Below are 24,495 nucleotides of genomic sequence, written 5' to 3' on the forward strand. Positions count from 1 at the left end.
GCAGAAGGTGAAGGAGAAGCAAGGCATATCTTTCCTGATGGCAGGAGAGACAGCAAGTGAGAGGGGAATTGCCAAACACTTTTTTTTTTTTTTTTTTGGACAGAGTTTCGCTCTTGTCGCCCAGGCTGGAGTGCAATGGCGCTATCTGGGCTCACTGCAACCTCTGCCTCCCAGGTTCAAGCGATTCCCCTGCCTCAGCCTCCCAAGTAGCTGGGATTACAGGTGCCTGCCACCATGCCTGGCAATTTTTTTTTTTTTTTTTTGTATTTTTAGCAGAGATGGGATTTCACCATGTTGGCCAGGCTGGTCTTGAACTTTTGACCTCAGGTAATCCGCCCACCTCAGCCTCCCAAGGTGCTGGGATTACAGGTGTGGGCCACCGTACCCAGCCCTGCCAAACACTTTTAAACCATCAGATCTCATGAGAACTCACTCGCAATCACGAGAACAGCATGGGGGAAACCACCTGCATGATCCAATCACTTCTCATCAGGTCCCTCCCTCAGCATGTGGGAAACACATTTTGAGATGAGATTTGGATGAGGACAGAGAGCCAAACCATATCATGCAGTATCTTCCTGTGACTGGCTTATTTCATTGAGCATAATGTCCTCGAGGTTCATCCATGTCATTACATATTGCAGAATTTCCTTCTTTTTTAAGTTTGAACAAAATTCTAGCCCCTTGTACGTATATAACAAATTTTCTTTATCCATCCACCTGTTGATGGACATTTAGCTTTTTTCTACATCTTGGCTATTGTGAATATTGCTGCAATGAACATGAGAGTGCTAATATCACTTTGAGATTCTGATTTCAATTCTTGGATAAATACCCAAAAGTGGGATTGCAGAATCACATGGTAGTTTTATTTTTAATTTTTTAAGGAACTTCCATACTGTTTTTCATAGTGGCTGCACCATTTTGCATTCCCGGTAACAGTGCACCAGGGTTTCAGTTTCTCTGCATCCTCACCAACACTTGTTGTCTATTGTTTCTTTAGTAACAGCTGTCCTAACAGGTATGAGGTGATATCTCATTGGGGTTTTTATTTGAATTTCCCTGATATTTAATGACATTGAGCATCTTTTCTATACCTGTTGTCATTTGTAGATCTTCTCTGGAGAAATGTCTATTTAAGTCCTTAGCCCATTTTTAAATTAGGTATTAGTGGTTTTTTGCTATTGAGTTGGAGTTCTTATATATTTTGGAGATTAACCCCTTATCAGATATATGGTTTGCAAATATTTTCTCCCTTTCCATAGGTTGAATTTTCACTCTGTTCTTTCCTTTGCTGTGCAGAAGCTTTTTAGTTTGATGTGGTCATACTTGTTTACTTTTGGTTTTGTTGCTGCAGAATTTTCTTGAAAAGCATTTCAAACTCAAAGCACAGACTGAGTAGGACCCTACATTGAGTATGTGCAGCACTGAGCTCCATGTTGCCTGTTTTACATATTTCAGTGGGTTTCTGTTCTGGTTCATTTATGTATATGTATAGACATACACATAATTATAAAATAGTGGGAGGCAGCGATTGCTGCATTTTCTTCTTTGTTGGCAACTAGAACTAATGGGCTTTGTATATTTCCTTATTGGATGTTGTGACACTCAGTTGTTGGCATGTGAATATTGGACAGCCATTCTTAACTGAGGAAACCTCGTGTTGTTTCCTTAGGGGCTTGTCAGTGCTTCCTGTCCATAATCCTCATCTTATGTATGACAGTCACCCTCTTCTCTCCTGCACTTGTTACCACGGTAACGATGGCTCCCTCTGAATGTTTTCCGTAGACATCTAACCATGACCTAGTGAAGCATTGAAGCCGGCAGCCAGTCCTGGGCCTGAGCATTGGAGTCTGCTCATTAAGTGCCAGGGACTGTTTGGGTTTGGAATGAAATTCTGTAGATGGTGAACATTTAATATAATTATGGAAAAATCAGCCAACCCGACCTAATGCACTTCAAATACCAGATTTTGTGAAGTGATTCTGATGTAACATAGCTAAATGAGTTTATTCCATCTGGGAGCAAGGACATGCTTCATTTATTTTTTTATTTTCGAAAGGCTACTTTCATAATTAAAGTGATGAACTTTTGAAAATGTACTTGGCCACTACCGAAGATGATACATTTAATTTTTCATTGGTTTAAGCATTTATTTAACCGTTTTCCTCTTTCTTCAGCATCTTCCTATCTCTTAATATTGAGCCTCTGCTTATAACTTGTTTGTTCATTCATTTACTCAATCAGAGAGTCGGTCAGAAAACATTTGATAAGTGATTATTGTGAGCCACATATTGAGGAATCAGCAATATAAAAGTGAACAAGACGTGACCCTTGTCCTCAGGCTGGTGGAGAAAGCAGACATGTACCAAAGTGGACATGTGGCCATGCTGGGCTCTGTGGGTGGGAGGCCTATGCCCAGAGAAGTCAGAAAAGGCTGCATTGAGGAGCCACAGTTAAATGTTCCAAATGGAGAGGCCGGGAGACATTCTGAGTAACAGGAATAGAATGTATCTATTAGTTAGAATTCATGGGTTCACTCTGTTGCAAGTCATTGAAAACCTGACCCTAAGCAAAAATTAAAGGAAAGGAAATTCATTGGTTTTCACAACTCAAAATTCCAGATTCGCTTTGGCTTCTGGCCTGGCTTAAAGCAAGGATCATACAATGTCATCATTGGAGCCAGGTTCTCTGTCTCTCAGCTCTGCTCAGTTTCTTGTGTTAACCTCATTCCCAAATTAGCTTTTCTCTCCTAATCACCCAGTGGCTGCCAGCACTGCTGGGTCCATGTCCTTTTACACTCCGATCCACTGGAAAACAATATGAGGTCTTTCTCCCGCAGCTTCCAGGAGATTCTCTCTGATCAAACTAACTGAGTCACATTTCTGTCCCCACTCCTCATCAGTCACTGTCAGGGGAGGGTGACGCACTCATCATGGTTGACCTGGCCACATGCCCCCCACCAAAGGCTGTGGATCATGATCTCAGAACCAGATGGACTGGAGGGGGTGGGAATGGGGTCACCAAACAAAAACTAACAGAGGGAGAATCGATGCTGGAGAGCAAATGACATGCTCCTACCATGATGTTGGCGGAGGGTACGTCAGCGTGGCCGGTGGGCAGACCTCACTGGGTGGGAGAAGTTGTGGGAGGTGAGTCTGGAGAGGTATGTTGGCAGAAGTGTGTGAGAGACCTGGTATTCCAGAAGGAATTAACGCTCTTTCTTGGAGGCAGTGGTGGGATTTGTAATCAAGAAGGTGACAAAGGTTTTTTCAGAAAGGTAATGCTTAATAGCATTCAGCACAGCGACCAACCCCACCTTCCTGAAATAGATTCCTTTCTCGGCTTGCAGAACACCGTATTCTCCTGATTTTCCTCTTGTCCCCTCAACAACTTCTCAGTTCTCTGTCAGCAACAACTCCACTGGAGTAGAAGGATGGAGGGCTCCATCCTAGGCTTTCTCCTCTTCCCAGAAATTGATGTGCCCCCATAGCTCCAGTCAGCTTCTTTTGCTAAGGCTTCCCAGTGCCTGTCTTCACCGAGCCCCCTCTGCTGAGTTCCAAGTCTGTTGCCTTCTTGACATCTCCTCTTGGACATCCCTTGGATGCCTCCCAGGTGATTTATGCCTAGTGTGTTCCACATAAGCTCTGTTCCCTCCCTGCTCACTCCCAGACTGTCCTCCAGGGCACCCTGTCACAGTAAATGACATCACTGCTCTCCTGGGAGGCATTAGGATTTCTTCTTCTCTCTAACCCCACCCACCCTATCAAATCCACCACCAACTTCTACCTATTCTGCCTTCTGAAAACCTCATTCCCATTGCCACTGCTGTTACCCTGGCTCAAGCCACCATTGCCTGTTGCAGGGACTGTGGTCACAGCCCTACCTGGGCTTTCTGCTTCCACGCATGCACCACAGCTCCTACTCCCCTCAGTAGCCATGCCACTGCCCTGGCGTTAAGCCTTTAATAACTACCTGTGCTTCTTGGAATAAAGTACAGAGCACTCACTCTATTCTGCAAGGCTCAGCATGTACTGGTCCCTGCGTTCCTCTCCAGATTCGCTCTCTGCTTCCGGCACTGACCTTTCTGTTTACCCAACACACCGGCCTCTGTCCTGCCCAGTGCTGTTCCTGTCCAACTGCCCCCTTCTTTGCTGGAAGCTCCTCCCCAGCCCCACCTAGCTGTCCCTGCCCCTTCTTCAGACTTCGGCTTCACCATCCTTCTGCAGGGAAGCCTTCTCCAAGGTCCATCCTTAGGCCAGATGCCCTGTCATGGCCATTGGTACTCCCATCTCCTTGGTGACTCACATCACACCTCTGCTTATGGCTCAGTGTCCATCTTCCCAGCATCTCTTAATCCCTGTGAGGCCAGCAAGCACACCTGCCCTATCACCTCTGGAGCCCCAGAGGCCAGCACAGTCCCCAGCACAGAGTACATCCTCAAAGGCTGTTTCTTGGTGAATCAGCTGCTCCCACCTGGGTATTTGTAGAGAGAAGGAGATCATTTCATACCTGGCTTGAGATTCCTCTCTCTCAGCTTTCTGGCACCCGCCAAAGAGAAAGGTTCCAGGCATAAATGTCACCTAGAATAGACAAAAAAAAAAAAAAGCCACCTGGTTTCCAGACAGACTGTCTCTGTGTAGGACGTCTGAAAAACATAAACCACTCCGGCTAAAGGTCACTTTTATCAGATATAAACCAAAACTAACCTTTCTTATCCAGTTAGGATTCTTCTAAGCCTTACAGTTAGTAAAAGAAACAGAAGTGTAAGAGAGGGTTTTCTTTTTCTTTTATTAGGTAGGTCTGAGGTCACCTAGACACTCTCATGTTCCTTCACAACACATGTACATCTGCAGTGCGTGTGCATGCACGTGTGTGCATGTGACTTTGTAGGCAATTCTCACTCATCTATTTAAAGCATCCTTCTTGTTTGAGCACACATTTTTTCCCCCAAGTTGGCCCTCATGTCACATCTAAGAACAAAGAAAGAAGTAAAATGGACAAGCATGCTAAATAAGTACTCGGTAAGAGGAAAAGGTAGCCATTGCCTTTGAAGCCTGAGTTTGTGCCTGTGACAGGAACCTGGGTCAACCATGGTGGATGGCGGTCTCTCCCCCTCCCACATCTGCATGTAATGAGAAAGCTGGCATGAAGTGCCGGGGCTGGCCATTCATGACACACAGCTGTCGCTGCAGGAGCCACCCTTTTGTTAGGTCCATCACTTCAGTGTAACTGATTGGCTTGACAAGAACACAATGCTTCATGGCACCTGTGTGAAAGAGAAGCACAAGGAAACGGTGCACTTGAACCAGCTTTTACCTTTAAGAGGCCAGACTAGAGAGCCAACCCTCAGGGAGCCGAGCAGCCTCTGGCTTGGCTGGCATCTCTGTGCAGTCTCAGAGCGGGGAAGCTGAGGCCGCACTAGAACTTAGAGCATGTGGGCCAAGTGGTCTCCACGGACAGCTTTGGCTTTTCGTTTCTGAATCAGATTATAAATAAATCGAATACAAGGGCCTAAAGGGAGCCAAGTCCTGCAGCAAAGGAACATGTTATTCTCACATTGATTTTTCTATGATGAGCACCAGCCAGCCAATATGGAGATTGGAAGAGGAGGGTGGAAGGCCTGGAAGGAGGCTGGAGAAAGAGCCTCATTTTCTGGATGCTTCCATCTGTGTCTTCATCATACCTCAATTTCTGTTGCTTCAAAAGTGAAGTTTTTTTTTTTTAAACAAAGTCTCACTCTGTCACCCAGGCTGGAGTGCAGTGGCACAATCTTGGTTCACCACAGCCTTAAACTCCTGGGCTCAAGCCAAGGACTACTGTAGCTGGGACTACAGGCATGCACCATTATACCTGGCTAATTTCTGGTTTTTTGTTGTTTTTTGTTTGTTTGTTTGTTTGTTTGTTTTGTAGAGACAGGGTCTTGCTATGTTTCCCAGGCTAGTCTCAATCTCCTAGGCTCAAGTGATCCTCCTACCTCAGTCTCCTGAAGTGCTGGGATTACAAGTGTGAGCCACTGTTCCTGGCCCAAAAGTGGAACTTTTCTAAGATGTGGTGTGTTAGTGGTAGTTGGGGTCCTGGGCTGCCGAATCAGATGTGACTGGTTAGAATCCAAGCGCTGTGCTCCTCCTAGCCATGTGACCTTGTGCCGCAGTTGACTCACCTGTAAAATGGTAGTCTAAAAGAGTTGCTGTGAGGATTAAATGAAGTGTATCTTAACATGCATATGTCCCTGAGACAGGCCAAGGACTCCCAAATTGGTGGCTGTTTTTAGGTTCTCTAAGGGTCTCTTCCTTTGTACCAAATGCTGCTAAGTGAAGCAGCCCCAGAATCCTATAGGGGCTCCTACAGGTCCTCCTATAGGAGCTCTAGGGTCCTTAGACAACCACAGATGGACCCAGATTCCTTTTACTTCCAACAAATGATAGAAAATCCTTTTCTTATACCAGGCTGCATTCATCAAGGCCAAAGCCAGGCTTTAGCCAAGCTTCGCTGTGGCCTGTGTGTGGCTCAAGGGGGCCAGGGCCAGGCAGGCCTCCCCTCCCTACCTATCACTCCTCCTTGCAGCCAGATAAGCCCAGACCTTGGCTTAGAGGCAGTTCCTTGCTCTGCCCAAGGGCCCAATAAGAAAATAAAAATGTTTAGGGGAAATGTGATTATTTTTTCTTTCAGAATAAGCATTACTTTATTGAATCCCACAAGGGCAGGCACTAAGTACCCTTAAACCACAGCTGTCCCTGGGTAGCTCAGGGTGCTGGTGTCCGAGTCAGACTTTGGCTCAGCCACCAGCCCCATGTGACCCTGCTGGGTGGCTGAGCCTCCCTGAGCCTCGGCTCTTGTGTGAAATGAAGGAGGTTAATAATGGTGCCTTCCACACAGGAATGTGGTGAGGATGCTAAGGCCGCTTTGTTATTGTAGAAATTGAGGAGATGGGTGCCTCTCTGATGTTGATACCAGGCCATATTTGAGCACCCCAGAGGCAGCTTTGAGATATTTTCTCCCACAATCAGTCTGAGGCCATTTCAGGATGTGGGGAGGTCTCACAGGGTCCAAGCGCCACAAGTGCCTATCACTGATCTAAGCTTTTGTCCTTTCCATAAACATCCTGTCTTCCTCACCAGCTTTGTACCTCTTAGAACGCTGTGAGCTCAAGTATTTGCGTTTTTCTTATTCACCTCCCAGAGAAAAGTTTGGATTGGAGCCAAAAGTAAGCATTTAGCCCTGGGGCCAGAGGGAAGACAGGCCTGAGGAGGGGGCAAAAAGGTCATGAAGGGGAAACAGAATCAGGGGCCACAGCCCATTTTCTGCCCCCTGAGCCCCCTTTCTTCCCCGACTCTCTGCCTACTGTGTCTGAGCTAGGATGACAGACTTATAGCCCTAAGAGTGAACCCAGTGGGAATGGGTCCCTCCCGCTAGCAACTTCCTGTGGCTGCTGTAACAGGTCACCACAAGCTGGGGGTATTGGAACAACACAGATCTCTTCTCTTCCCATTCTGGAGGCCGGAAGTCTGAAATCAGTTTCACTGGGTCAGAACCAAGGTATGGACAGGGCCACTCTCCCTCTGCTCCCTCCAGAAGCTGCAGGGAAAATCCCCTGCCTTTGCTGAATTCCAGAGCTTTGTTCCTTTCATTCTTTGCATTCCTAGTCTCTGGCCCTTCCTCCACCTTCAAAGCTGACTGCATAGCATCCCCTTCTCCCCTCTCTGGAGGAGCATGGCCCTCTGCCTCCCTCATATAAGGGCACCTGTGGTTAGATCATTGGGCTGACTCATATACTCCAGGATAATCACCCCTTCTCTAGATCCTCAACTTAATCACATCTGCAAAGTCCCTTTTGCCATATAAGGTAACATTCACAGGTTCCAGGGATTCAAACATGGACATCTTGAGGATGTCCCTTATCCAACCTATTCAGAGCCTCCAACATTACTAGCATTGAGTCTTGTGCTCCCTTTACTCTCTTCCATGCCAAGCAAGCTTTTAAAAATGGATCCTCTATTAATGACCATATCATTAGAAGCCTTTGGTTGTAAGCAATGGTAATCCTGACTCAAACTTACAAAAAAAAAAAAAAAGAAAGAAAAGAAAAACAGAATTTGTTGGTTCATGCATCTGGAAAGTCTAGGTTCAGGCTTCAGGCACAGCTTGATCCAGGACTTGAATAACATCACCTGCACCTAGTGTCTCTTCCATCATCCCTCGGCTCTGCCCTCTGCCATATTACCTCCATTCTCAGTCAGGTCCTATACGCACATGGTTGCAAGATGACTCAGCAGCTCCAGCTCTTCATATTCCAGGTTCCAGTCTAGTGGGAGGAAGTAGAGTCCTGGGAAATTTTTTGCTGTAACTCACTGGCTCTGATTGAATCCTATGTCCCTCAACTATGGTCTGGGGAACTCACTGCTACTCCTGAGCCAGGCTGAATGTCAGAGATAGGCTAGTTCCCAGAGGGAAATGGAAGGTACCTGACCAAAGAAAGGGAGAATGGATGCTGGGCAGCAAAGAACAAAGATTCCACCTTCATGACTGATCAGGCTCATTGCATTTCCCTTGCTAGTCCTAAGCCAAAGAGATGGACATCTAATTGTGAAATTAGGTACCACCTGCGTGGAAGGGTATTTGAGGAACAAGACCACCTTACCAATGCCCTGAGACCTGATAAGCTGGTTTACTCCTCAGGCACTGTGAAAAAGCAACTCACAACCAGACTTCATTCCCAGAATAGCCCCATCACCGTGCAGCCCTAAGCACCAGCTGTGCAGGCACCTTCCTGTTTTCTGTATGAAAGGCAACCTGCCTATTTTTGAAGCCTTAGAGTAGGACCATCGGTACAGTGTGAACAATTCACACCTTTACATTGGGAAAATCTCTTTTAACAGCTTTCCAGACCACAAAGAATATGTCCAAGTAGGAAATATTTCCTGTAGACAGATGTATATGGCCAAATCTTCAACATGGAGCTATTGGGAGCAATGAAAGGAAGCTTCCATAATCTTGACCAATAGCAGTAACTAGGATTGAGTACCCACCGTGTGCCAGGCATCATTCTAACTCATTACATGTCATACAGCAACCCCAGAGAGTGAGGATGAATACCTGCTTTTAGGGATCCAGGCACCTGAGCCCACACAGCAGATCCCAGACCCCATTTCTTTTTGTTAATAATTTCAACTTTGATTTTAAAGTCAGGGGATACTTGTGCAGATTTGTTACATGGCAATATTGCATGAGGCTAAAGTTTGGGGTATGGATCCCGTCACCCAGGTACTGAGCATACTACTCAACAGGTAGTTTTTCAACCCATGCCTCACTCCCTTATTACCCCCTCTAGTAGTTCATAGTGTCTATTGTTCCCCTGTTCATGTTCATGTGTGCTCAGTGTTTAGCTCCCACTTATAAGTGAGAACATGTAGTATTCGGTTTTCTGTTCCTGCATTAATTCACGTAGGATTATGGCTTCCAGCTGCATCCATGTTGCTGTATGATTTATGGCTGCATAGTACTCATGGTGTTTATGTACCACATTTTCTTTATCCAGTCCATTGTTGATGGGCACCTGGATTGATTCCATGTCTTTGCTATTGTGAATAGATAGCACTGCAATGAACATATAAGTGCATGTGTCCTTGTGGTACAGTAATTTATATTCCTTTGGGTTTGTACCTAGTAATGGAATTGCTGGGTCAAATGGTAGCCCTGTTTTAAGTTATTTGGGAAGTCTCCAAACTGCTTTCACAATGGCTGAAGTAATTTATATTCCCACCAACAATGTATAAGCATTCCTTTTTTCTTCTGCCTCACCAGTGTGTTATTTTTTTAATAATCGCCATTCTGACTGGTATGAGATATTATCTCATTGTAGTTTTGATTTGCATTTCTCTGATGATTAGTGACGATGAACGTTTTTTCATATTTCTTGGTCACTTCTATATCTTCTTTTGAGAAGTCCAAGACCCCATTTCTGTACTGACTGCAAAGCCCCTGTTTTAACCACTGTCTTCTATGACATATCAAAGCCCAATTTTTCTGTATATCTTATTACTATATGTCTATTTTATATTTAAACGAACCTTCTCTGAACACTGTACCCGAACATTGTGCTATGTGTGATGGGGACTACAAAGATAAATAAGACTTATTGCTGTGCATGGAATTGATGAGCCCCCAAAGACAAACATGGAAACTGTTCATGGGGCACAAGGTGGGTGGATAAGCAGTGACTGTGTGCCAGACATTTCCAAAGATGGCTTCACTTCATATTCTCAGTAACCTGATTTACATGGCAGCTGTTTAGGAAACACTATTATTATTGTGATTTTACAAATAACGGAACGGAAGCACAGGGAAGTAAATAAGCACTAGATAAAAATGGGAAGGAAGGGAGGAAGGAAGGAAGGGAGGGAGGGAGGGAAAAGGGCAAGAAGGAGAGAAGAGAGGGAGAGAGGAAGGGAGGGAGGGAGGGAAGAGAAAGGGAGAGAGGGAGAGAAAGAGGTGGGGTGAGGATAAGTAGGAAGCACAGTCTTTTCCCATCAAGAGTTTATAAGCTGAATGAGAAAATAAGAGGCTCATAAAAATCCACAGCTACTGTTTGTTCCACAGTTCAGCACTTTGCCCTCTACTTCTCAGCCTTGCAAATATTACCCAGTGAAGAAATCTGGTGGAAACACTGATGGAGTCTGCTGGGGCGGGCTAGATGATCAGTCCCAGCAGGGTGAAGAGATGCCTGCTGCCCCTAGATGGCTGAGTGCAGGGTGGAGGGAAGGATCCTCTGGGTGGTGGCTCCCAGCCTTATCCTGAGTCCCTGAATCAACATGTGAGAGCTGCTAGAGGTGGGGGCTCTCATCCTGAGACTGTGCCCTACAGGGGATTTTTAGTGATAATCACACCCCAACTGCCTGTGATAGCCAGTGGTTCCTGATTCAGGCAGGAACTGAGGATTTCCTTGGCCTGGCTGGCTCCATACCAGAGTTATCAGGAACCTCAGGGATCCTCCTAGTTTTTGCCTTAACTGGGTGAGCCCCACCAGGGAGCATGTTGGCAGCAAAGCCTGCTTCCTGCTACTCTTTCCCCTTGACCCTCTCTTTTGAGGCCACGATACCGTCACGGGAGGGCAATATTCCCTACTTGTTGCCACAGACTGGGTAGACTGTTCCTGTAGGGCTGTTGCCTTGCCATGGGATCCTGCCCACAGGTTCATCACCAGCTTCTAACTGACCATCCTTTAGCGGAGGAAGTAGGTAGCTCTTGGAGAAGCCATCCTGCATCCGTTCAGAAGGGCTTGAAACCTCTGACTCTGTCCTTCTATTAACAGGTTTGGAAATTCAAGTTCAGCCCCATGTCATAGGAGTGGAATTGTTTTTTCTTCTAGACATCATTCCTACAGTTTGGTTCACTGCCATTGAGGGAGGGGCAATATCAAATATCTAAGATCTATAGGTTTACTTTGCTCCTTGAGAAGGAATATCACTTATTTAAATAGACTTGAAATACGTGTATAATTATAATTAAATATAATAGGTGTATTACATATGATATATAAATTAATCAGGTTTGCTATAAAGCAAATTCTCAAAATAAATAGACACACAAACATATATATGTATTATTTAACACAGTTGTGTTCAGGCTTTTTACAGCAGAACACTTTTTATGTAAATCACTTCAGAACAGACATGCTGAGTGAAAGAAAGTGTAAAGGAGTCCTTCTTTCTCCTTCTTCCCAGCCCCATTAGTTCCTGGGCTTCCTCCAAGGAACCCTCACATCTGTAGCTAGGACTGAGTTAGCTGATGCCTAATTACTATTTAAGAATTACATTAAGTCACAAAGCAATGTTGAAATTTCTACACTTAAGTGTAATGTATTACACTATATTACCGAGCTCAGGCTGCCGTAACAAAATATCATAGAGTGTGTGACTTAAACAAGAGATATTTATTTCTCAGTTCTGGAGGCTGGTAGTCTGAGATCACAGTGCCAGCATAGTCAAGTTCTGATGAAGGCTATCCTCCTGACTTGTAGACAGCCACCTTCTCACCATGTGATCATATAGCAAAAGGAGAGAGAGAACACTCTGGTGTCCCTTCTTATAAGGGCACTAATTCCATGAGGCTGGTCTCACCCTCATGACCTCGTCTAAACCAAATTACCTCTCAAGTACTAGTTGACCACATGTGGCTAGTGGCTATGTATTGGACAGCACAGATAGAGAATATTTCTATCATTGCTTAAAGTTCTAGCGAACAACACTATTATAGACAATTTGAATGCATTTAATAGGCTTAGTATAATTGACATATGTAGAACACTGCACTAAAAAAAATCTTCTGGCCCCATGCAACAGTTATGAAAAATTACTGTATACTAGGGCTTAAAGCAAATCTCAACAAAGAATCTGTTCTGTCAGAAATCAATAGCAAATAGATAACAAGAAACAAACAAGTAAACAAAAACACAGGCTTAGACATTTTAAAACATACTTCTGAATAACCTTAGATAAAATGGACAATTTCTTAAGAAAAATACAACTTGCCAAAACTGACTATTTTAAAAAAAGAAATCCAAATGGTCTTATAACCATTAAAGAAATAGTTTCAAATATCCCCATTTTTAAGAACCCACTAAGCCCTGATAGATACAGAAAAGTTCATCCAATGATTTAAGAAATGAATTATTTCAAACTTAAAATCTTTTCAGAGAAAAATATAAAAGACAATATTACCCAACTTATTTTATAAAACTAACTTAATTTTTATACCAAAACCCATTAAACCAGGTCAGGGACATAAAGATTTCAGGCCATTTCACACTCATTAATTCAAAAATATAAATGTAAAACATTCACCAAAATATTAACAAACCGAATCCAGCAAAGTATAAAAAGATAAGATATAATGAGGTTGAGTTTATTCCAGGAATGCAAGGTTGGTTTAACATTACAAAATCCGGTGATTCAATTTACTATACTACCCCATTAAAGAAGAAAAAACATATGATCATCTCAATAAATCAAGGAAAAAATTCAGTAGAACCAAACAACTATTCATGTGAAAATTCCTTAACCTAATCAAGGATAACTTTTTAAAATATGAAGACATGTTAAAGTCATTTCCTTTAAAAATCAAAAATAAGACAAGAGTTCCATTTCTTCTTCTTCTTCTTTTTTTTTTTTTTTTTGAGATGGAGTTTTGCTCTTGTTGCCCAGGATGGAGTGCAATGGCATGATCTCAGCTCACTACAACCTCTGCCTCCCAGGTTCAAGCGATTCTCCTGCCTCAGCCTCCTGAGTAGCTGAGATTACAGGCATGCGCCACCATACCTGGCTAATTTTGTATTTTCAGTAGAGATGGGATTTCTCCATGTTGGTCAGGCTGGTCCTGAACTCCTGACCTCAGGTGATCTGCCCACCTCAGCCTCCCAAAGTGCTGGGATTACAGGCGTGAGTCACCGCACCTAGCCAAGAGTTCCATTTCTATTCAACAATTTACTAAAGATCCTAGCCAGTGTAGGAAGATAGGAAAGTAAATAAAAGAGACTAGATTTGGAAAGGAAGAAACAAAAGTCGTGTAATTATTATCTACATGGAAAATGCAAAATAACAGACAAATTACTAGAATTAATGAAAGAATTGAGTGAGGAGGATGGATTGATATAAAGTTATAAAATTCAATTGCATTTCTTTTTTTTTTTTTTTTTTTTTGAGACGGAGTCTCACCCTGTCCCCTGGGCTGGAGTGCAATTGTGCGATCTTGGCTCACTGCAGCCTCTGCCTCCCAAGTTCTAGCAATTCTCCTGCCTCAACCTCCTGAGTAGCTGGGATTACAGGTGCCTGCCACCATGCCCAGCTAATTTTGTATTTTTAATAGAGACAGGGTTTTACCATGTTGGTCAGGCTGGTCTCAAACTGCTGACCTCAGGTGATTCACCGACCTCGGCCTCCCAAAGTGCTGGGATTACTTACAGGCATGAGCCAACACACCCAGCCTCAATTGCATTTCTGTATAGCAGCAACAAATAGAAAATAGAATGCAGTAAAAAAAAAAAAAAAAAAAAAAAAAGTAGTTAGAAATAAATGTAACATAAAAACACAATATTTATGGATAAATGATAATTTTATTTAAAGTCATTAAATAAGACCTAAATAAATGGTGAGACATACTTGTTTCATTGATTTAAAAGGCTCAGTTCAGTAAAGATGTCATTTTTCCCCAGAATGATCTATAGTTTAAATGTACTTCCAATCAAAATCCTGACAGGTTGATCCTAAACTTTATATAGAAGAGGGATGAAACTAGCCAAGCTCCTAGATATCAAGCCTTATTGTAAAAATATAATAAAGTTTAACGTGTAGTATTTGTGCACAGTAGGCAAATAGAATAAAGGAACAGAACAAAGACCCCGAAACAGGGTCTTACATGTATGGAAACATGACAAAATTGAAATATTTGAATAAAGGAGAAGGGATGGCCTATTCAGTAAATGATCCAGAAACAATATGTCATCTATATAGAAAAAAGCATAAACAGATCCTTAAACTCACACTATACAAAATCATGCCTGTAATCCCAGCACTTTGGGAGGCCAAGGCCGGTTACACAAGGTCAGGAGTTTGAGACCAGCCTGGCCAACATGGTGAAACTCCATCTCTACTAAAAATACAAAAATTAACCAGGCATGGTGGCGTGTGCCTGTAATCCCAGCTACTCGGGAGGCTGAGGCAGGAGAATTGCTTGAACCCAGGAGGCAAAGGTTGCAGTGAGCCAAGATTGTGTCACTGCACTCCAGCCTGGGCAATAGAGTGAGACTCTATCTCAAAAAAAAAAATTAATTCCAAATGGGTTAAAGATATAAACATGAAAAGTGTAAGTAAATTTTTTTAATTTGAAGAAAATGTAGGGTAAAGCTTTGATGATCTCTGACTCTGAATAAGGAAGAATTTTTCTTTTTTAACAGACAGGGTCTCACTTTGCTGTCCAGGCTGGAATGTGGTGACATGATCATGGCCCACTGCAACCTCAAACTCCTGGGCTCAAGTGATTCTCTTGCCTCAGCCCTCCAACTAGCTGGGATGACAGACACACACCACCACACCTGGCTAATGGTCTTTTTAAATTTTTTGTAAAGATGGGGATCTCATTATGTTGCCCAGGCTGGTCTCAAACTCCCAGCCTCAGGCAATCCTCCTACCTTGGGCTCCCAAAGTACTGGGATTACAGGTGTCAGCCACCTTGCCTAGCCTCAGAATTTCTTAAACAAGATACAGAAAGCACAAAATCATAATGAAACTATCCATAATCTCTATGTTGAATTTGAGAACTTTCTGCATCAAGAGATACCATTAAAAGAGTACAAAGACAAGTCACCAACAGAGAGCAGTTTTGGCATACAAACCACCTTCAGATGATCATTCTACATACTACATAAAGAATGCCCTTGAAGGAAAAGACAGAATTCAACTAAAACCTAGGAGAGAAGAATGAGCAGTTATTTCACAGAAGAACAGATATGAATGGCCAATAAAGAATAAAAAGATGTTCCACCTCATTAGTAATCTTGTAAATGGAAATTAAAACAGGTACAACTAGACACCATTACATACCCACCAGATTGGACAAAATTAAATATGATCATACCAAATGTTTCCACCAGCATTTCCTCCACAGTGTTTCCTGGATCTGCCCTGCCTTTCATCATCTTTCCCAGGAATCCTCCCTCCAGGCTCCCTACCTCTCTCTGCTGGTGGCTTTCTTCCCTCTGGTCTCCCCTAGCTGCAGACCAACCTGAGATTACTTTTCTTTGAGCTGTTGCTTTCACCACCCCATTTCCTTCCCTCTGACTCAAGAGGAAGATGAGCCTTTCACTTTTTAGAAATACATGAATGTTTTCAAATCTACAGTTGTCCTTCAGGTATCCACTGAAGGTTGGGGCCCTTGAGAATACCAAAATCCACAGATGCTCAAGTCTCTTATATAAAATGGTGTTCTATTTGCCTATAGCCTTCCAACACCCTCCTGTATACTCTAGATTAGCCATAATAGCTCATGTAAATCTATGTAAATAGTTGCAGTATTGCATTCATTTTTTATGTGTTTTTTTTTAATTGTTGTGTTGTTGGGTTTTGTCATTTTTCTCTTCTCAGAAGTTTTTGATTCCTGGTTGGTTGAATCACTGGATGCGGTACCCATGGATGCAGAAAAAAAGCATCTATTGCCTTTCCAGGCCAAGCTTTCTGTCTGTTCTCCTCTCTAGCAATAATCTCCTCTCACTCTCAGTATCTTCAAGCTTCCTATTCCTTTGCCTACAGTACAAGTGCTTCACCTCTTAGAAAGCCCTTCTCTTAATCCTCTTGCATGAATCACCAACTCTCTACCAGGCAATGGAAGAAAACAGAGTACCCTAGTTGCCTCCATTCATTCCCCAACCCAATTTAAACTGGCTTTTGGCCTCCTCACTTGACTGAAACTGCCCCTGCAGAAGGTCAGCAATGATTTTATTATGAAACTACATTGTATGTGCAAAAGTGTCTGTAACATAGATACATAGTTTGAGAAGCATAATCAATGTCCGCACCTCATGATACCCATTACAAATAGGATACTGTTAGTAAATTTGAAGTCCCCTGAGAGCAGTAGACCACTTTACACTCCATCTCTGTTGTCCCCAGAACCTTCCCAGGACCTTCATCATCCATGCCTCCTATAGCCTGTTCATCTAGAATCTCCTCTTGTGCTGCGGTAGGTCAGCTAATTTATCTGACCGGGGGGTCAGATTACCCACTGAGGCTAATGAGAGGGCTGTCTGCCATCTCTGAAATCTGAGCTTCCAGAGACAAGTTTCCTGCCTTTGTAGTCGACCTGCAAGTGACTCAGGGCCAAGCACAGGGAAACTTATGGAGCGGGGTAGGCCTTTAGCTCTCTTCATATTTAACTTAAAAGCTATCTCCATGTTAGGGCCCATACAGTCTACTTCTATTTGCAATTCAGCTTAGTCTCATTTCCTGAGTTACCACATCCATTACCCCATAGGTAACTGAATTGGACTGTTTTTCATTTCAATTGTGAGTGTTATAAAACTTTTTCTCCTGCTTTTGTGTTGTTATAGAACTCTAGTCACCTTATTATAGCTTCATTCTTTTTAAGGCATTTTCCCAATGTTTCCAATATCAGTGGAGGGCATCAGACTTCCAGAGATTCAATGTGAGCTAAGCCAGCTTCTAATGAAATCAGCGGAAACTATCAGTGCATATCTGAACCTAAGTCAGGGTTGTGTCCGCTTGGTTCATGGAGTGATGTTCGTAAAAAGGGCTCATTTGGTTGGTCTACATGTTCATATTAATTAAAATTCTCCCAAAGCTAGCTACAATCTACTGAAAACCAGACATTAAAAGAAATTGACTTTAAAAACCAACCTGTTTTGAAAGTATTTCTAAAGAGCTTTGAAGCTGATTATAAGGGAGATTTCACAGCCTACCTGTTTGGCAGCCTTTCTAAGATCATGTAGCAGTGGGGACACCTTCTGGAGCTTTATAGAAGTGGCCTTTTTACACAGAAATCCGTCTAGACTAGAGAGCTTCGAGGTAGACTCTGGGCACATTCCTCCACTACTCACCTGACAGCAAAACTGTTTCTGCAGAGTTACTTCAAGGGCAAGGTCAATGGTGTCTTGCTTTTTCTCATTCAGATTACAATCAGGATGGGTTCCTCTTCTTCCAAAGGTTCTAGACAACACATTGTATATTCCTTATGTTGTGGGTTCCAGTTACTTTTAGAATGAGAAGACTTGCTTTGGGAGTCACTGCCCTGGGTATGGCATGACATGAAGGGACCCGGGAGAAGCCCTCACCTGTGGATCGGCTAGACTCTCCAGCAAAGTCACTAAGAGCATGAGCTTTGGTGTAGGTCTAACGCAGCCATTGACCTGTCCTCTGAGCCTCAGTTTGTCATCTGAAGACAGGATAATCATAGTGGCTTCCTCCTCAATCTGTTGTGAAGATTAAATTAGGCAGTGCTTATCAAGTGCTTCATAGTTCCTGGTAGAGAATAGTGATGATAAGGTCAGCTGCAGTTACTTAATTGGGGCTCTTACTTGATACGTTGCTTTACCGCTATTCATGACTTTCTCACTACCATCTTCTAGGTCAGTGGTTCTCAGCCATGAATGCACATTAGAATCAACTTGGGAAGTTTCAAATAGATTGAAGCCAAGTAAATCAGAATCTCTATGGTTGAGATTCAGGCTTCAGTCTTTCTTAAGGGTCCATGAAGGATCCCAATGGCCAGCCAACACTGAGAACCACTGTTCTAGAGGCTCCAATTGCAACTCCTTTTGAGAACCTTTTAAAAAGATGGTTTTCATCTGCTAAGCTCTGAGTAACTTGAGTTTCAGCCTCTCAGCGATCTCTCGTCAGTTTCCACCTTAGCACACGTGACCAGTTGGAAGTATTCTGTGGTATAATAATGTCAGAGGGCTGGGGAGGCTGCTTTCCATAATACAGACATGTCTCTAGTTGGCTTCCCCTTCTCACGTGGCAGAGCTAGACCGTGCTGCTAGAGAAGGCACTGGGCCAGCCCATCTGTTTCCATCTGTCATTTGCTTCCCAACATAGGATGATCAGCAAGTGTAGGACCACAAATCTAGACAATAAATATGGAAACATGGCAGGGACTTTGTGTTTGCACCCAGAGGGGCTTAGAAATATGCCCACTTTTAATATAATTTAAAGCAATATTATAATCTGCTCCCTTTAGAAACAGCAGTCAGGGGCTTGCCTAATCTGGAGCAGATTTGCGATGTGTAGAGTCAGAGGAAGGAAGGATGGATGAGAGGCAGGGGGTTTACAAAATGAGAAAAGCAAAGTCAGATAGCTGAGAGCAAGAATAGGAATTTGGGAAGCCACCTGATAAGATCTGACAAGTAAAGATGCGTGGTTTGCATCAGATTATAAATTAGGAACAATGGAAATATGAGATTGGAACTGCAGGAGAAAATAATCTCAGCAATGAAATTAATTCACAGAGGCCACTAGCGCACACTCAGACCTTTGGAGTGCTGGATACTCTCATAACTGGACCTCTGACCATGCAAGGCACCAGTGGCTATTGTGGATCATTTTCTCATATTGATATCAGTGATTTATAAGGGTGATGACCAGCTTGCACCACTAAGAATATTGACATTTTCTTTCCACACTTGAAATGTTTTCATTCCACTTGTTCATTCTGTAGTTGTTTATTGAGGGTAATTGTGCAGGGCACTGTGCTAGGGAGAATAAAACCAATCTGTATATGTTAGCTTTCATCACGCAACAAAATACCCGAAATGTAATTGTCTAAACAGAAAATATGTGTTACTTCTCATGAATCTGTGAATTGCCTAGGTAGTTTTCAAGTTGCCATTTGCATCACATTTTTGAATGCCTCATTGGCCAAAGAAGTCAAGCCAAGCCCCGATGCAAGGCCTGAAGAAAATAGACTCCATCTGTTGATGGGATGAGAAGCAAAGTTGTATTACAAACAGTTGTGCTTACTGGAATTGGACGGATTACTTTTTTACAAATAGTAGACCATCTGATATAACATTTGAGCAAAACAAGATCTTTATAACCCTTTTTACTACAGGGAGTTAACTACAGTACTCTTGACTAGAATTTCATTCAACAAATGTTAGGCTTGACTCTAAGCTTGATATGGTGCCCAGTGCTGGAGACCGTGGTGAGAGAGACAGACATGACTCCTGCCCCTGCTGATGAGTAAATTACAGTGTAGGATGTAGAAGCATGGAGATGACCCCTGAACCTGGACCTGGGGGTCAGGGAAGATGTTCCGGTGAAAGTAACATCTAAGCTAATGTTTAAAGGTTAGGTAGATGTTAACTGCTCAATGCCAGGAGGAAGAGGTGCATGAGAGCAGTCAAAGTGACTGCTGGGGTCAGTGCTAGTCCCCATGGTTACTATCCCCCTTCCTGTCATGCCTGCCCCCAGTGCTGACCATCACTGACCCCACCTCATTACTTCTACATTCTTCATCATCATTGTCATCACCATCATCTGCTTCTATTTGGCACCTACACATACGCTGCTCCCACAACAGACTTCTTCCCTGTCCCTGGGGAATCCTATTTCCTTTACAGCGGGGGTTCTCAACCCCCCAGGGAACAGTACCAGTTTGTGGCCTGTTAGGAACTGGGCCACACGGCAGAAGGTGAATGGCGGGTGAGCAAGCGAAGCTTCATCTGTATTTACAGCCACTCCCCACCACTCGCATTACCACCTGAGCTCTTCCTCCTGTCAGGTATGCAGTGGCATTAGATTCTTATAGGAGCACAAACCCTGTTGTGAACTGCACATGTAAGGGATCCCGGTTGCATGCTCCTTATGAGGATCTAATGCCTGATGATCTGTCACTGTCTCCCATCACCCGCTGATGGGACTATCTAGTTGCAGGAAAACAATCTCAGGGCTCCCACTGATTCTACATGATGGTGAGTTGTATAATTGTTTCATCATATATTACAATGTAATAATAATAGAAATAAAGTGCACGATAAGTGTAATGTGCTTGAATCATCCTGAAACGATCCCCCCCACCACCCCACCCAGTCCATGGAAAAATTGCCTTCCATGAGACCAGTCCCTGGTGCCAAAAAGGTTGGGGACCGCTGCTTTGCAGGCACTTTTCCCCTAGCCTATACGTTCCTTCTACTCTTCACTTGAAAAGAACCATTCTTTCTCTCAGGCATAGTTAGACCATATCCTCCTCCATGAAGACTTCTGTATGCATCCAAGAAGAGTTAGTGTCTCCCTCATTTGAATTCCAAAAATGATGGTAATCCTCACCAACCCCACACAAGAGCAGCTCACATTCATTGGACATTTGCTATGACCCAGGCACCGTGGGGCTCATTATGTGAACTATGGCTCACAGCAATCAGATGCAGAGGGTTCTCTTACTAACACAGCCCCCAGGCCCCATAGTGCACAAGTAGGGAAGCCGGAATTCAAACCCAAGCCCTCTGACCCCACAGCCGTGCTCAGAACCCCTGTGCACTGCCTGGCTCCCTGCTGGAACACTTGTACCCTAAAGCACAGCCACTCCTGTGGCTCTGACTCTGATCCACTGGGCTCTTAGCTCCTTGAAGCAAGGGTTGGATTTCTCATCTTTAGAATCCTACAACAGTGTAGTGGATTCCCTAGGAGAACCCGAGAATGTGGTTCTTGAGGTGATTTATTGAGGGAGGGCTCTCAGGAGAACTATAAGAAATTAAGGGAAGCAAGATAGGGCCGGAGGAAAACTAGGGGAAGATGTGATTTCAGAAGTCTAACCTCTGTCTGATCCCATGGGGAGCTTTGGAGTGTAAATTACATCACAGTTTGTCCCACTCAGAGACAAGGAGGCTGGGCTCTCATAGCTGCCACCCCTATCAGTCACTCCTTCCTATAAGTCATACCCTAATGAGGGGGAAGGCAGCTCAGGGTGGGTGAGGCATCTCCCATCAGGCCAGGGCAATGCTCCAGAGGAAGGTACAGCCACACCCACAGCACCTGGGGGCATCACCCTAATAAAGTGCACCGGCAGCATCTGCTGCAGTCATCAGTTTTAAAAAAATATTAAACAGCATATGCAGGCCCTTCTTGTTCAGCTGATTTCATCCTCTGTAGTGGACACTCCCAGAAGCCAAGTCTAATGAATCAATGAATTAGAAGTCAATGTGTCTCCTACAGGGCTGCCCACCCCTGCCACCTTTTCCCACAAGACTACACTGTGCAGACTTCAGTGGGTGTCCAGCATCCACCATCCCATCTGCAAAGATCATGGAAGCTGCAACACAGAACATTAACTGAAATACAAGCTTGTTCATCAGGGTTTTATTTTAGCACCACACTGCTTCCAGTGAAGAAAGGACAGGAAAGAAGTATGGTGGATTTTTTTTTTTTTTAACTTTGTAGCACAAAAGATTGTGGTGATCCTTCCCCAAGAGTTGAAAATAAAACATGAGGAGGGAAACCACTGCCCCCAAAGCCGGTGCTGCTGATAGCGGGTGTCTGACATGCATGTGATTCTCTGGCAGCTACAGGGAGCGTTTCTTTCCTGGCTTCTCCCATGATTCTGATACAGGGAGCTCTGGAATTGGAGCAGTATCGATTGTTCTTGTTTGCTATGCACTCCCTTTTAAAAATAACTGAATCTGCTCCTGTTTGGGTCAGCATACTAGGAAAGTAATCACCTGTTCCTGAGGGTAAAAGGAAATCTGATCCAAAGAAACTCTACCAATGTTCTATTTCAATATTTTGGAGCAGGTTTTCCGGTTTTAATAACATAAAGCCCTCATTATGGTCAATGTTTCACTGTCTCCTGTGGCTCAGGCGGCGAGCAGGGAGGGCTGCTCTGCCTTCCTCTGTTGAGTTCCAAAGAGACCTCTCACTTCCCAATTGTCCAGGTAGCATTGTCAACTGAGGTGTTGTTTTTCCTCAGGTATGAAGACCCTCTACAGCTTTGTATTTTTCCTTTACAGAAATTCTCATTTGTTTTCTCTTTATGCAGCACAACATCCCACAGGGGTGCAAAGGCTGGATGGGAGAGTGCTATTATGTGGGGCAGCGAGCCGGCAAAGCCTTGCCAGGCATCTCTGCTGACCTGGAGTGATTTAATAAGTGTTCAGAATTGTCCTTGGCTGATTTTCACTGTCCCTAGCTGTTAAGGCTGCAGTGATAGCCCCATATTAATTATCAGCTCCATTCTCAGCTGTCATGTTGCCATTCCTACCCACGGCAGCTCCTAAATCTGGCTGCCCATTAGAATTGCCTGGGAAGACTGTTAAAAATCTAACTCCTGAGACCTGCTGAATTGTAATCTGTCAGAGGACAAGGTTCAGGAATCTTTATTTTAACAAGCTTCCCGGGAGATTTGTTAGCACCCAGCCCAATATGTGTTCTCTGCCCCTAATGGAGTGGTTTCAGCCAGAGGTAAAGTCAGCTAGAGACATCTGGTCTGGAACAAGCCAAATGGAAGCTCAGGCCAAAAATGAAAAGAGCTTTTCCATACTCTGTGAATTCTTCATGCTTTCCCATCCCCACTCTTTATCCCAGGTTGACAGAGAAGGTGCAGAATAGTCAGATTACCCTCCATGCTATTCAACTGTTCTCATTCAACATTCCACACACCCATCCATCCATCCATCCATCCATCCATTCATGCAATCAATCAAACAACATCTGTTGAGCTTAGGCTCTATGTGTAAGACCCTGTGCAATGGGGTCTGTAAAGAGGGGACACCGTGGATCCTCCTTCCATACAGTAATAAGCCCAGCCAAGATCATGCCAGCCCAGTGTTTTCCCTTCTTAAAAAGAGCAACCAGAGCTCAGCTCAGAGCCTTCACCAGGCAAGAAAATAATTACATTGATTTTTTTCTGTTGTGTTGATTTTTCTAAATATGCTAGATAATCCTGTGTTTTCATTTATAGTAATGACATAGAATTTTCCTTTAAAATAAGCCTATTAATGAACACCACAATGTGATATCACCGTATGCTCATTTGAATGACCAAAATGTAAAAGACTAAATACCAAGTGTGGATGAGAATGCAGACCAACGAGAACTCTCATACAATGCAGGTGGTAGTGTAAAGTGGTACAACAGTTTTGGAAAACTGGTTGGCAGTTTCCTGTAATATTAAATATACGTATACCATACAACCCAGCAATTCGCTTCTAAGGAATTTACCCAAGAAGAATGAAAACATATGTCTACAAAAAGACTAGTACACAGATGTTCATAGCAACTTGATTCATAGTATCTAAAAGCTAGAAATAGTAAAGGTGTCCATCAACAAAAAGATGGGAAAACATCCACACTATGGAATACTGCTCCAAAGAAAGAACAGAATCATTGCTCCATGCAACAACATGGACGAATCTCAAAAACATCATGCCAAACAGAGGAAGTCAGACACAAATTTGTACATGTTTCCAATTTCATTTCTATGAAAGTGTGGGCAAATTAATCTCTAGTGATATTAAGCAGATGAATGTTTGCACAAAGCAACTTTTTAGGATGATGGAAACATTCTGTTTATTAATGTGGTGATAGTTCCACAGATGTGTATACAACTCATCAAACTGTGTGCTTACAAATCACGAAGATGGTAGTGGGATCCCTGAAATTTAGGAAATGATACTCTAGGACATGGTTAGAGTGGACAGTGTCCTAAAAGAAGTGCAGATGAAATGCTGTGAAGCTTCCAAGGGAGGGAGAATTTCTTCCGGTGGGAAGATAGGCCAGTGGTGGGAGCTTCACATAATAGATGACATTTGTGCTGAGCCTCTGAGTACAGATGGGGCCAGAATGAGTATATAAGTGAAATAGATTGAAATTAACATCAAGGGCTTGAGATAGGTTGGGGAGGGTCAGAGAGGGGTCCAGAAAAAGCCACGCACCAAGGGGAAACAGGAAGAATGGGGGTGACCCCACCACCTTGGCCTTTGTGACATCCAAAGGCCTT

General features: G+C 43.5%; 1 protein-coding gene across 1 annotated transcript in view; it reads left to right on the forward strand.

Moving 5' to 3' along the window:
* Positions 1-24,495, forward strand: part of HYDIN (HYDIN axonemal central pair apparatus protein) — a 488,520-nt gene that overhangs the window by 281,458 nt on the left and 182,567 nt on the right. The gene's annotated exons all lie outside the window — the stretch shown is intronic.

This window comes from Pongo pygmaeus, chromosome 18 (genome assembly GCF_028885625.2).
Source record: "Pongo pygmaeus isolate AG05252 chromosome 18, NHGRI_mPonPyg2-v2.0_pri, whole genome shotgun sequence".
Taxonomy (NCBI): domain Eukaryota; kingdom Metazoa; phylum Chordata; class Mammalia; order Primates; family Hominidae; genus Pongo; species Pongo pygmaeus.